General features: G+C 42.2%; 1 long non-coding RNA gene across 1 annotated transcript in view; it reads left to right on the top strand.

Annotated features, from left to right (window-relative positions):
• LOC117283120 overlaps positions 1-15033 on the top strand; it is a 337433-nt gene that overhangs the window by 280814 nt on the left and 41586 nt on the right. Inside the window, exon 6 of the long non-coding RNA XR_004514134.1 lies at positions 2831-2982. This is a non-coding gene — a long non-coding RNA (uncharacterized LOC117283120). The remainder of the gene's footprint in view (positions 1-2830; positions 2983-15033) is intronic.

The following is a 15033-nucleotide window of genomic DNA, read 5'->3' as shown; positions in this document are numbered from 1 at the left end:
AACGCAATTCGAACTACAACAGTGTATGCAAGTTAACTGGTGACATCAGTATTGCTGTCTCATTTGTCATTTCCTCTCAGGGGTAATGTTCTAGAATGAACCTGCCTTCCGCTCATGAATGCGCAACTGGCAACAGTGGCAGCCTAGCAACCAGAGTGACACTGATTCCAGTGTCATGGGGAAAGTCTGAAGTGCCCAATACTTGCTTGAAAAAGATGCTGTTTCCATTTTTACCTCACTACGATATTGCTTTTCAGAGTGCATTTTAAATCGATCACTCTGTATATGCCTAACAAAAGGCGCAATACATTAATGAGTGTAAGTTAAAATCTATGCATTATTATGTTGGGATATAAAGGCCAATTAAACTACATCTTTATAGATATTGTCCTATTACTCACGTAGAATCTCGCTTATAATTAGTCTCTATCGAATGGTATACTGAATTTATAAGGGAACTTGGTTGCATGATTGTTAATTAGCGACGCAGACCCTTACGTCATCACTTTTTTTCCCTTGGCACTACAGCCCCAGTGGGCCTAGGCCTACCTCCATGAACTTCTCCGTTCACTTCGGTTTTTCTAGATCTTACACATTCGGTAGGACTCCTTGGGCGGGTGATCAGTTCGCCGCAAGGCCTCTACCTGTACACAAACGCAGAAAAACGCACACACACAAACTAAACATCCATGCCCTGGGTGGGATTCGAACTACATCATCATTACGAATGTATTTTTTCCTTTTGCGCTACAGCCCCAATTTGGACCTTGACCTACCTCCATGAAATTCTTCGTTTCACTTCTGTTTACTAGATCTTAGGTATTCAGTCGGACTCCTTGGGCGGGTGATCTGCTCGTCGCAAGGCCCCTACCTGTACACAAACAAGAGAAAAACACACACAAACACACAAACATCCATGCTCTGGGTGGGATTCGAACCCACGATCACGGCTTCCGAGCGAGTGAAGACAGTGCATGCCTTAGACCGCTGGGCCACCGTGACCGGGTAAAAAGGTTATATTTTTGACATAATTCTGTTATTCATACGCCAATGCGAAATTCAAACGCAATTACACAGGACCTTCAGTAAAGCTCCCTACATAAGGTAATTATATCAATTTGTATGAACGATTATTAACACCGTCCAGTGTTATCGACAAATGTTGTGTTTTTTCTTTCTTCCTTTTCATGTTTCGGTCGAAGCTACAATCTTCATAAGAACCCTATCAATACACGCGGAAACTACTATTATTAGAGTGTCATAGGTCATTATCAGTACATACAGAAACTACTATTACAATGTCATAGAATAAAATATTATATACGTTAACAGTTACTAAGATTTGAATGAATTTGTTAAAATATTTGTAAATTATTATAAATTAGTCTTATAAAAGGTTAATTAATTCCGTACAGTGTGACTATTGAATTTTTTCCTTTTTTAATATTTTATCCTTAATATGTTTCGGTCCTATAGACCATCTTCAGAAGGATATCAATACAGTTAGACACCACTATTAAAATATGTTTTGTGAGTATTAATATATGCATACACTGTTATAATGATACAATAGATACAAAATTTAATGTTTTCAACAACTACAGCGGTTTGTACTATTAGGTTAAAATATTTATAAATTACAATTAGTATTGTTATATTTTAGCGTCCTGTTGCACTGATTTAAGTCCATGATTTATTTAATCCGTCTTGCAGTGCATACACTCATTTTTCTCCTTCTCTCCCTCGCACTACATGTTTCGGCATAATAATGCCATCTTCAGGTGCTTACTTATCCACGTCAAACCAGTTCATTGCATGCCATGTTCACACATTAAAATAACTAAAATATGTATCTATCATATAGATTGTCCAACGTTAAAAATATTAAAATTGTTCAGGATACCACATCGCTACGTCGCCCCTCACTACGTCAGTCACGCCCATTCTCCTTTGTTGGAGCACTCCTTCACTATCTTGTGTGTTGTGGTTTTGTTGTGTCGTGCTCCTGCGACTGCGTGTGTTATACTGTTGGGCTTCCCAGGAAGCTATCTTGCTACGTGTTTCGGCCTGTGAAAACCATCATCAGGCAGATAGACACTAATAACTTATTTTTAAACTATTGAATTGCATTCTGTATGTATATATATGTCACGGTATTACAATTATTATTAATGCATCAGATTATCAGCATTTGTCAAAATTATAGCCACTACTGCTCCTATATATACACTCAACCAGAATAAAAAAATCTATGTTAATTGATGTTCTCAGATTTTCATGCAATAGTCTAAAGTATAAATAATATAATCATAATTACAGACGTTTAATATTATAAGATAGATTACAAAGGTTTAAATTATATAATACCCCGAGACGCTGAGTTAAGAGATTATTAAGACGTATTTAGACGTCTCGTGTAATGTTACACGTTAATGTTTATAATTGCAATCTTGTTGTTATATTACGTGGCAATTTACGGACATTGTTTTGGTTACGGTTTGGTTCTTATTTCTGTTCAGTTCTCCTATGAAGCAGTTGTGTTGTTTGGAATCAGTCGGTGTGATGTGGTACACTGTTATTTTCCAGTCTGTTTTTTTTTCCCCATGGGTTCCCCTGTTTTCCGCGTTTCAATGTCCGGTTCTGTTAAAAGTCAGCATGATTTCATAACCCAAACAATATATGGTGAGTAGTAAAAAATGTCATGAATCCTCTCATTATGTAATTTTCTCCAGTGTTTGTTACCATATATAATTTTAAGAACCTAGATTATTAAACGTAGCTCCCACCTCAGAAGTTCGCACCTCTAGCCTGTTCTCATTAATCGTTGTAGGTAATTTTGAAATGGCCGCCAGTGGTAGCCTGCAAGTGGTCAGATGGTTTAAAAGCTCGAAGAACGGACATACAGATGCACACAGACAGCATGGCGATCTCATAAGGTTGGCTTCTTGTCTTGAAGAAGGAAACTGGGATTAAAATCATGTAGTAAGTACTTTAACTATTCCACATTCCGACAGGATTTGCTATATTAATGTTGTGACTCTGTCCCTTTAACTTGTCTATGATTTTCTAGCAGCTCGTGCTTAACTTTGTGAAGATTCACATGAATCTAAACAGCATTTAAATATCCAGTTCGCGCCTCACAGAGAATGAATTGCATCTCGCCACATTTGAGGTTCCCACAGAGGTAGCTGTGAAGACTTCTATCTTCTGGGATGTGACGCCGTGTAACTTGGTATCTAGGTACCTCTGAAATGTTAACATCTATATGTCATACTCCAAAAGACTGTAATCTTCTCGCTAGGTCCCGAGTTGTAACCTTTCAGGCTTTTGTTCAGGAGGTGCTCGTTTCGAATTTCGGCCGAGAGACCACCTAACCAGACTGAGATTTCTCTGTTTTCCGTAGCCCTTGCAGGAAATTTCCAGGAGAAAACTTCGATTAGTTCACGACGGCTTCCTTCTAGATACTCTAAAATGCACAATTCATCAATAAATATATTAGTAGAAGTTATATATTCTGACTTTAACAGAACCTTAAAATAAACCACGAATAACCATATTCACATTGCATCTCCATCACAAAGAACAACCGGTCATTGCTCTTTATGGAAACAGTCGTTTATTGTGAGAACCATACGGAACACAAATAATATATAAAGATTCAGTTTGTACTTCACAGGAATCACGTTGTCACCTCTAACAGGTCCAACTGATTAAGACTCTTTACGGAAAAAATCGTTGTTTATTGTGAGAACCATACGGAACACAGATAATATATAAGGATCCAGTTCGTACCTCATAGAGAACACATTATTTTTCCGCCACAAAGCCCAACCGGTTAATGCTGTTTAGGGAAACAGCCGCTGTTTATTTTCAGAAACGTACGAAACACAGAAAACACTCTGTGTGATTTCAGTTTATTGTTAATGCAGATGATATGTATAATATTCACTGTATCATAAATTTACCCCTGAATTCTGAAATATGTTGAAATATTACTTAAACTTCAATTCCCACTTTAAGACAAGATTCATCCCTATTACAAGAACTGTCTGTTTATCGTTGTTTAATGAAATCATGACTCGTTATAGAGAAAAATCTTATGGAATAAATAAATATACTGTATGGGCAAAATGCAGGGTTTCTTTTAACATTAAAAGGTATGGTACATATTGTTACCACCATGCTTTGAAAGGCTACTAGACCCTGTTTTTACTGCTAAATATGGTTGTGTGTTCCCTAGGCAGGACAAGTAAAGTAGCCTCTGTCCATTCCGCTTCAAGCGTGCAGTTATTTCTGTTGCATACACTGGTTAACTCGTCAAATGAATTCGGAGATGTTATTGCACAGCAAAATACCTAATCAAGCAATTAGTTGCCCAATTTATATGTTGCTAAGTAATTACTGTCTCTCTGTTCGTGTACGTAATACGACAGATTTTTCGGACAATTTGCACTTGACATGGATTGTACGATTTTTCCTTCAGCTAAAGTTCATGTCTGTGGTTAAAATTATAGACAGGCTAAGGCCCCCCATTAGAGTTGTCTGATTGTTGAGACTTTGAATAGCCANATTATAGCAGAACTTTGGATATTATTAATATTTTGGGTGTTTTTTTTATTGCTAGTGGGGTAGGACTAAGTCCCTTGTACTGCGGCCACTTCTGGCCTATTGTACCAGCCCTAGATGATAGGTGAGGGTGATTGCGGAGCAATTGGTGGAATGAAGATTGGCAGGGGAAACCGAAGTACTCGGAGCAATCCTGCCCGAGCGCCACTTTGTCCACCACAAATCCCACTTGACCAGACCCGGGACAGAACCCGGGCCGCCGCGATGGGAAGCCAGCGACTAACCGCTTGAGCTATGGCGCGGCCCTACATTTGGGTGATAGTATATTAGTATATTTTCGATTTATATACTTGTAGACCTATAAATTCAGGTTAGAATTAGCTTCGTATAATTATGATTATTACAGTTCGGTAATCTTCGCGCGTGTTCTGGCGCCCGCTGTTGATTGCCAAATATAAGAATTCGGAAATGTGCGCAGATCGTCACTTTGCTTGATTATCTAGCAAACCGTAACGTTTACGAAAGAGTGCACTGAACATAAAACGTGTGCCTCATTTTTGCCTTAAACTTTTGCCTAAAACAGTTTTCGCTCCGATAAATATTTAGCGAGTTAGAATCTAGGTGAGCCTAAAAACAAGCGTATAGCCCCTCATGTGACATCTCGGTTTCCGGCAGTGATTCTACTATCCGTCACAGTCTCTTTACGAGAGAGTGTTTCAGTAAAGAAAAACAATTATATTTAGAAATAAATCACTGTCTAAGGAAATGTCAGTTGGTACAGACAACTCTGAGCTAAATCTGAACATAATTTCATATGTGTATGGCTTATGGTTTCTTAGAAAATTGCGCCTAAATTTGATAAAATGTAACACTACGACGATAGGGCTTACAAATTTCACTAACGTGTGTTTTAGTTTTGGTTTATTAGGTATTTTGTTCCTTGTCACTACATCATGGCGCATCCTCAGGTTGCGGATGGAGGAGACGCCCTCCAGTTATGGAGGGAAACTGAGAATATATTGAATAAGCAGTCGCGGACAGCCGACAAAGGGTGGTCCTCCAGCTGGGTGGTTGGGCGTGGGGCTAACGACTCCTCACCATAAAACGTGAGCTTGTTAGGAAATGTCACAAAGTGCCTCGGACCTGGACGTGTTCTTTGGATAAATGGCCTAAGCCAGTCAGGTTCAACGCGTCGATCGCGATCGAGAGGTCGATTGCCGGACGATTTTTGGTCGATCTCATAGGCCAATAAGGAAATTATACGTGAACAGCATGTAAATTCACTTGTAATATAACACGTATAATTATATTCAGATTTTGAAAGGAAAATACGTATTAGTCATACCTATTTTTCTGTTCTTAACGAACAAGGTAAGTCTGTATTTTCAATGTATGTTGCTTTTACAACAAACATCATGTGTCGTGTATTTTTACCAATATTTTTGCTTAAAGCGAGGTACGACGGAAGGAGGGGGTGGTACATCACTGGCAGTTTTGACACTAAAAGTCGATCACAACCTTTTTGAAGTTGGACATGCCTGGCTTAAGTTAAAGGCAATGGGCATTACATTTAGAAAGCCAGAAGGAAAGAGACAACTACGAAGACAAAGACTTAGGTGGGTGGATAATGTTAAAATGAATGTTAGAGAGATGGGATGGTACAGACTGGATCGATCTGGCTCAGGATAGGGACCATTGGGGGGTCTTGTGAACACGGTAATGAATTCTCGGGTTCCATAAAATGCCGGGAAGTTCTTAATTTGCTGTACAATTGGAGGCTTCTCAAGAAGGGCTCAGCTGCTGAAGTTAGTATGTATTTTGTCGAGTAATGTCACTTATAAAGCAACGAGGAATTTAGACAGTGATGAAAAATGAATTGCGTTGTTATAGTTGTGCCACAAGCAATGGGTCACACCAACAGACGTGTACCGTACCACGGATGAAAGCCTTCTCACAGAAAAGTTGATCATGCAGCCATTAGAGGACGTGACCGGAAAAATTGTAAACCGCAGGCTCCTCTCATATTCCTGATAATTACCGAAACATTTCTGACGCAGTTTCTTAACGTTTTTCTTCACTGTTCCATCCCGTTACAAACACGATTTTAACGAGAAAGACTTTTTTCAATTACAGTAGTAAATCATACCATCTAATATTGATAAATCAATACGATATAATACACGGAAAATAATTAGAAAACTTACCTGTAATATCGTGACATGTAGACCCGTTGCTAGGAATTGGCTCTGCGGACAACGACTGTTGCTAGAGAATAGCCTCAACAGATTCGTAACACGTAACAACTTAGAAGCAGTGTTCTCTGTGTGGTCCGTATGACAGCTGCGTGACACAGCTATAGATAAACTGTTGGGAGAGGTGTTTTTGTGCTGTCCGTGCCGAGGATTGTGACACAGTCGCCGGTCAGTAAGGACGTGAAAACGGAAGCTGAGGAAGCTACGACGTTGAAAGCCGTCACCAGGCGACAACCGGTGAAGATACAGCAGACTGAGATGACTACATGCTATAGTGAACTGTAAAGTATATGAATTAGCAATAGCACTATAGTTACTTGTAGGTACGTTCTGTAAGTGGTCAAATTCCGGTCACAGTAGCCGCGCAGTTTAGTGCAAGAACTGTCGTCGCTCGCTCGGACGCTGGGATGGGTTCTAATCCCACTCAGGGCATGGATGTTTGGTGTCTACATGCGTTTATTCTGTATTTGTGTTGTCCTGTGTTTAGGTTGCGGTCTTTCAACGGGCTGATCCCCCCCCAATTTGTCCAACAGTCTGTGAAGAAATGATTACGGAACTGAACAAGAGGCCTGGGCCCTGAATGGGCTGGAAGAACCATTTAAAATTGGTCATTAAATACAATTACCAATCCAAACCCCGTCTATAGTCACTCTATCACGTGACAATATGTAGAATTAGAGGTTCTAATAACAGTGGTTATGAAGAGGTCTGACTTCTCGAATATAACGCCGTGTAGTCCCTTAAAAGTCAACCGACGTTTCAGAGGAATATGTCGCCTGCAGGTTGAAGAGTAGGCCAAGCAAAACTAACATGAAGCAGGCGTGAAGCAAAACTTTAGGCACGGCATTTTATCAGAGAAGACACAACTCTTCATAGTAGCGCATTTCTGTGCAGTATAATTTATTGGTAACATCAAAATCTTACTGCTCGAAATAACTGCAAGATAGGAGACTCAATCCAGTGGAAGCTTGTGAACAAGGAAATGTACAGATGCGAGTAATTGACAGTCGTACATTGCAGGTAGAAGCAACTGACATGTTTAAGGCTGGATATTACAGATTAAAGAAATGTCATCATGCTATTCACGCCATGGTTCATTGCCACACTCAAACGAGCCCTCTATTGGTCTCTGTTCTCAAGTATAAAAATTAAATACGCGCCACCCTATCTATTCCTTTCAGATTCGCATTAATGTTATCCTTCAATCTACAAGTAGGTCCTCCAGATTTTTCTGCCAAATTTTGTATTATGCATGCTGTATGGCTCACCCATCTTCTCCTGTTGAATCTGAGTACAAATTCTGAAACTCCTCGTTATGTAGTTTTCTCCAGTCTCCTATTAATCTAACATATATACATAACATTCTCCTTAGTGCCAAGTTCTCAGTCTATGAACGTAATTATCTTCTGGAATGTGGCGCTGTCTGGTCTGCTAGCTATTAAAGGACATTTCAGAAGAATGTTTTTGAACGGTGTCACAAACCGGCCGACATAGAGCCTGAAATCTCAGTCTGTATTTTTCGCTTAATGTAAGAGATCACGTTTTGCACTCAGACAAAACAACGGGATGTATAAATGAGGCCTACAGGTTGTCATGTGAAAGTTACGTTACGTAACTCAGCTTACCGTCACGTACATGCCAGCAAGGATGGAAGTACTGGTACTTACGGGCGCCTTCATTTTCCCACGGTGAGACGTGACGCGCGCGTAGCACTGTGAATCGCGCGTCCCTTTCACTATGTCTGCCAGCAATTTGCTGACTTGAAGAGACACTTCGAAATGTTTCCAGTTAACCTTTTTAGACCAAAGTTATTTTGTCTTTTCCTTCTTTCCCTCATTCTACTTCACTCTCGTCTCCTCTTGCCCCTGCTTCATAATCTCTTACCCTTTTCATCGTTTAATCTCTTTACCTCTTATTCTCACTTCTCCATTTTCTTTTATATCTTATCCTATTTTTCTTCATCTCCTTCTATTCTAACCTTCTTTTCCTTGTTCTGCGCCAACTTATTTTTAGGTTACTACTAATTTACTGTTCTCTTCCTTCCCTGTCCATTAATCCTGTTCTTCTTAACGTTGTCTTCATTATAAAAATGATAAAGCTATCCCTGTAACAGGCCCTGGAGGCCCATAGTTTTGTGAGACGTCGAAGCTCCCACATTTTCTCTAGACAGTCAGCTCACAAATGGCGGTGAAGTTGTCAAGCTTACGCGCCGAACAGCCGTCCTTTACCCGCAGGAAGATTCCTAGTACTCACTTCTGCTGGAGGCTATGGTGCGGCTGCAAGGATTAGGTCAATTGAAAAAATCTGAAATTGAACCCGCGACTTTCCGGCCTTTAGCATAGTGCCTCAATCAACTGTGCTACCGCGTGTCCCTTGCCCTCATTATATTCTGCTTATATCTTCCTTCTTCAGTATTATGACCCGCACAACTGCGCGCGCACGGTCTGAATGATTTAAATTCTCCCTTCTTAAATGGAGTAATTTATTTCTATAATTTAGAGAAGAGTTGTTGAAAAGTTAATGTAAATTGAATATGGTACAGTAGATATACAGAGTGTCCGGAAATTCGCTCTTGAGGACACAGTCTCTCGGTTCCTCGAACTCTGAGACGAAAATATCAGTTGATAAAGTTCCAACCGACGCAAATTTTCGCATCGCATTGAATTGTTATCCAGTGAATGTATCTACATTTTGTCGAGACACAATTTAATCTCAGTGCTAATCAAGAAATCCTGTGTGGAGGTCGCCGTTGTGAATTTCCTGACTTCGTGTATATAATTATGCACTTCCAGATCAAGTATCGTGATATATGAACCGGTTCACTGAAGGCAAGCCTAAGTTCAGCTGATGCTGAGGGAATGCGCGAGTTCGAACTCTCCAGGTAGGTATCCCACAGGATAACAAGAGTAAAATCAGCGAGACTGTTCAGACAGAATAAATTGAGGTTGTACCATTATAAGGTCCCCATCTATAGTTCAAGTCCTAATGCAAAGTGAAGCTTTCCCTATGATAAAATAAATGGATTTTTTTTTTTTTCAATTAACCTAATCCTTCCAGCCGCACCATGGCCCAAGGGTCGACTCAGCCTCTGACATAAATTAGTACCACGACTCTTCCGGAGGTTAAAGAGCTGCCGACGCGTAAGTCTGACATCACCGCCATCTGTGAAGTGATTGTTTAGAAAATGTTTGGAGCCTCGACGTCTCACAACCCTATGGGCCTCCACGGCCTGTTACAGGGATATAGCTTTAACATGTAAAAGGTAAAGGTATCCCTGTAACAGGCCCTGAAGGCCCATAGGGTTGTGAGACTTCGAGGCTCCCCACATTTTCTCTAGACAGTCGACTTACAGATGGCGATAAGGTTGTCAGTCTTACGGACCGGTCGCCCTTCACCTACCAGGAAAATTCTTGGTACTCATTTCTGTTAGAGGCTGAGCCGACTCTAAGGCCATAGTGCGGCTGGAATGATTAGGTAAATTGAAAAAAAAGAATCCACCTCATCGGGACTCGAACCCTCGAACTTCCGGCTTGTCGCATAGTACCCCAACCAACTACGCCATAGATTTACCTTTTTTATCATGGAAACATATGGAGGAGTTGAAGTATAGCTCCACGCATTCTGAACCTTGATACCAGCTGGATGTGAGTGGTCAGCTTCACGCCCCGGCTGCTTTATTCGGAGAGGAAGAATGGTGAATACTCACGAGATAAGAGTGTGAGTCCTAGAGCCCTTACAGAAGTGGAACTCTGAGTCCTCGCCAGGCGAACCCCGGAGCCTGGTCACTATATTGACTGAGCTACCCCGTAACCATAACCACGACCAATCTGAAATACATTTTATGATTCTTGTCCTGTTTGGGATCTGGCGTATTCACATTTGTGATGAGCGTAATGTCTCCTCTGTCAGCTTGCATGGGAACGTACTTCTTCCCGCGCAGACACGCGTTTGAGCACGCACGCACACACGCACGAAGGTTGACAATCATGAAATGGAAGGTCGTTACTACAGTTTCATTGTCTGGGCTATGTAGCGTCTTTGGTTCGGAATTGAAATTATTTATGGGGGAAGTGGTTGTGGCCTAATCAAGGTACCATCCCGGCAAATCCGAACGGAAGGTCCCCCGAGTATGAGTCTACAGTGTTACCGCTACGTCAACCCGCTCGAATTTAACTCTGTGTTCAAGTTTAGGGGTTGATTTATTGACAGTTTGCTAACAAGGTATAAATAGTTGCTGCTAGTCTGCGAGCCTACGTGAGGACGCGCTGCTTGGTGGACACGTCTCAACATAATGAAGCGAGCGAGCATGCACACACACGCACAAACACAAACACACCGAGACTGGCAATGTGAAAGGAAGTTTGGGTGCGGTATCATGGACCAAGCTCGAGGGTTGGGGGGTGGGGGACATCTCGTACGTGTTTCGTATTTCTGTCATGAAGCGTCTTCCTTCCCAACACTTTTTATTATAATCCTGATCTTCTGTCATCACCACCATTCGCTCTTGGTTTATTGACAGATGATTTCAAGAGCCCCACAGTTTACTGCGTCCAGTAATGGTAAAGCTGTCCCTGTGCCTAACTAATTAAGCACTACGCCATGAAGGCGTTGGCGGGAGTGGACGCATAGATCCACATTTTCCTGATCTCGGCACAGGTGGAAGTTCTTTTTGAACTTCACGCCCCGGCCTCTTTAGCCCTGGTACCCATTGGATAGGATGCTGGGTGGGCCCCAGAGCCGGCCCAGAAGAGATGGAGAATATAAAGTTCTTGACCCTACCGGGACTGGAACTCCGATCTATTGGTCATCCACACCGTAGCTCGTCGCTATAACGATTGTGCTGCCGCAGCCCTGAAAGAATACGAAACTGAAGCTCTGACCACCTGATGGCAGAAATAGGAACTCCTGCTTTACGAGTTCTGCTTGTTCCCTCGAAATGTTTGCTTTACCACCAGTACGTAACGGAATCTTTGTTTGTTACGTTAAATGGAGACTAATTGGCTTCAGATGCTAACTCTGTTGTGTGACCTTGTTTATTTCTTCCCAGCTTAATGATGTGGTTATAACAGCTCTGCAATTAGAGCGAAGGGCGCACAAAGGTCTGACGTCATGCTGTCCGCACTTACTCGACAGTAACAAGTGGCGTTACCCATAATCAGAAAACACTAGACCAGTTACTTCCAAGTAATTTGAAGTCAAAGTCATTCCAGCTCTTGGAATTATTTTAATAAGCCATGTTTCGTGATGTCCGTAACACTAACTCTTATGAACACTTACGCCTAACGTTTAATGCTGACTATGAAGAAAGGAACGGGTTTCCACAGAGGAAACGCTGTAGACTCTTATTCGGGAAGTGCTTGGTTCAAATCTCAGCATAACATCTGCTACATGACTAAGAGGTATATTCCCAGTCCTGCCAAGGAAATTCCTGGAAAGTACCTCGGTTAGGACACTACAGTTTCCTTTCAAATCTTCTGTAATTTATCTTTCATCAATCACCGTACCATTCTATAGTATGTAATAGTCTACATACTGACGTTTTGAACCAAACCGAACAGGAACATATATCGAATGTCCGGATGAAATTTGTCCAAAATAAAAAATCTCTGTCTCGGAAACTAATTGTCATACTCGTATCCGGTTGATGTCATCGGAAAAGAAAACTATGAAAGTTTCTTTTCTTCATGCCCGGCTTACGCGCATGCGCCGCTATATTTCTGCCACCATGTTAGGAATCATCTGGACAGAGAAATGGCTGGGAGATGGATCGGCAGAGGTGAACCAATTCATTGGCCTCCTAGGTCGTCAGATTTAACTCCACTGGATTTTTTCTTCTGGGGTTATGTGAAGAACATTGTCTACCAGGTTAAGACCAACGACCTTCAACACCTGAAAGCCCGCATAAGGGACGCTGTGGCTACAGGATCACCAAACATGCTTCAAGCAACTTGGAACGAGGTCGAATATCGTTTGGATATTTGTCGTGTCACCAAGGGAACCCAAGTCATTGTCTCAGTTTCTAACGCATCTAACATCCCCATCATCAGAATATAAGTTGAGATGTTGATAGTATATTCCTCACAAAGCTTGGATACCATCTGGATTACTTATTTAGTTCTTCTGACGTTCATACGTAAGCTTGGGCTTGAACCTAAGATTCCAGGGCAAGAAGCTAGTGTCTATTTTTAAGTGGGGTGAGACAGTTCACTCGGTACTGCGGCCACTGTTTGGCCTATTATACCAGCCCCAAATGATAGATGATGAATGCGGAGCAGTAGGTAGAATGATAATTGGCAGGGGAAGCATAAGTACTCTGAGAAAATCTGCCCCAGTGACACTGCGTCCACTACAAATCCCACATGACTTGACCCTGGCTCGAACCCGGGCCGCAGCGGGGGAAGCCGGCGACTAACCCCCTGATTTATGGCGTGCCTTTCAACCGATTCCTAGTAACAGGTAACAAATTCCAAATTCATGGTAAGGAACTCAACATTTCTTAGAATGGTAAAACCGCCCGGATTAATTCCATCATCTGTGTGAAATGCGTTGGAGTCGGTGTAGCTCAGTCGGTAATTCCAGGGTTCGATTCCTTACGATGTAAGATATTTCTCTTGACAAGAGCGTCCAGACCGGCTCTTGAGGTCCACACAGCCTCCTGTCCAATTAGTACTGGGAGCACTTTCCCCGGGAGTAAAGCGGTCCGGGGCATGTAGCTGACCACTCACCTCCAACCAGTGCCGAGATCAAGGCACTCCCCCATAGGCTTTCATGGCGTAGTGCTTAATTAATTAAGCACAGGGACAACTTTACCTTAACCTGATAATGATTTAAATGTGAGTTATATATTGGGCGTGTTTTCTTCGGGTTTTCAATTCTTGAATTTAACACAGATTGATACGGCGAACGTGAGAGGACGGGTTTAAAAGAGATAGCATCTTTCCTTTATGGTATCTATATATTCACCCAGTAGATTCATATCATCAGCATAGACCAACAGCTGATGTGTCCCGTTTAATTTCAGTCCCACCTGGTTTCCTTGGACCTTCCTAATGGCATATTCTAAAGCAAAGTTGAAAAGCAGCGGCGTTAAAACATCTCCTTGCTTTAGGCCATTTGTTCAGCGCCCACAGAGCCTCATATTCAATAGGTAAGGGATAAAATGGATGGGACGTGGGACTAGGCAGTCACCTCCAGCTAGTTTAAAGGTTAAGAAGGTGGAGCGGTATCTCCACTCCCCCGTACGTCTTAATAACATGGTGGTTCCTTAGTTAAGCGCAGGGATTAGTTAACCTTTCCCTTACGAATAAAGTATAGGCACTACTTGACCCACGATTAGATTCTATAATATTCTAATTACTCATATGATTTTATTATTTTTTTTTTATTATTCTCAGTGAGATGAGACTGAGTCCACTTGCGACTGCGGCCACTATGATGGTGAGTGTTGAACAATTGGTGAAATGATGATTAGCAGGGTAAACCGAAGTACTCGGAGAAAACCCGCCCCAGCGACACTTTTTTTTTCCTTGGCACTACAGCCCCAGTGGGCCTAGGCCTACCTCCATGAACGTCTCCGTTCACTTCGGTTTTTCTAGATCTTACACATACGGTAGGACTCCTTGGGCTGGTGATCGGCTCGTCGCAAGGCCTCTACTTCTACACAAACACAGAAAAACGTACCCACACAAACTAAACACCCATGCCCTGAATGGGATTCGAACCCACGATCCCGGTTTCCAAGCGAGCCAAGACAATACATGCTTTAGACCCCTCGGCTACCGTGACCGGCCCAGTGCCACTTTGCTCACCACAAATCCCACATGACGAGACCCTGGATCGAACCCGGGCCGCCGCGGTGGGAAGGCAGCGAGTAACCGCCTGAGATATGGCACGGCCATACTCAGATGATACTGTACTACATTCGGTGTGTAAAGAAACAAGAAGTAGAGAGTTAGGACGAACTGGAAGCGTAGTTCACAACGGTGTTGTAACGTGCTACTGTTGCAGTGAAGACAGGCATCATGTGTACTGCGCGAAGGGGAATTACCCTTCCTGAAAACCAGTAAGAAAGGAGCACACTCTCAATTGTCGCAGTTGTGTTCTTTACATGCGCCCCGTAGACATTATGGATAGGCTGCAAGCGACACTGCCGTCTGCCAAACCCTTACAAGTTCATGCAGCAAGGGTCGCCATGCGCTGGCCAATCAGGCGTGCT

Source organism: Cryptotermes secundus, unplaced genomic scaffold (genome assembly GCF_002891405.2).
Source record: "Cryptotermes secundus unplaced genomic scaffold, Csec_1.0 scaffold313, whole genome shotgun sequence".
Lineage (NCBI taxonomy): Eukaryota > Metazoa > Arthropoda > Insecta > Blattodea > Kalotermitidae > Cryptotermes > Cryptotermes secundus.
The sequence above is the reverse complement of the archived record's forward strand: the minus strand, read 5'-3'. Positions and strand labels throughout refer to the sequence as shown.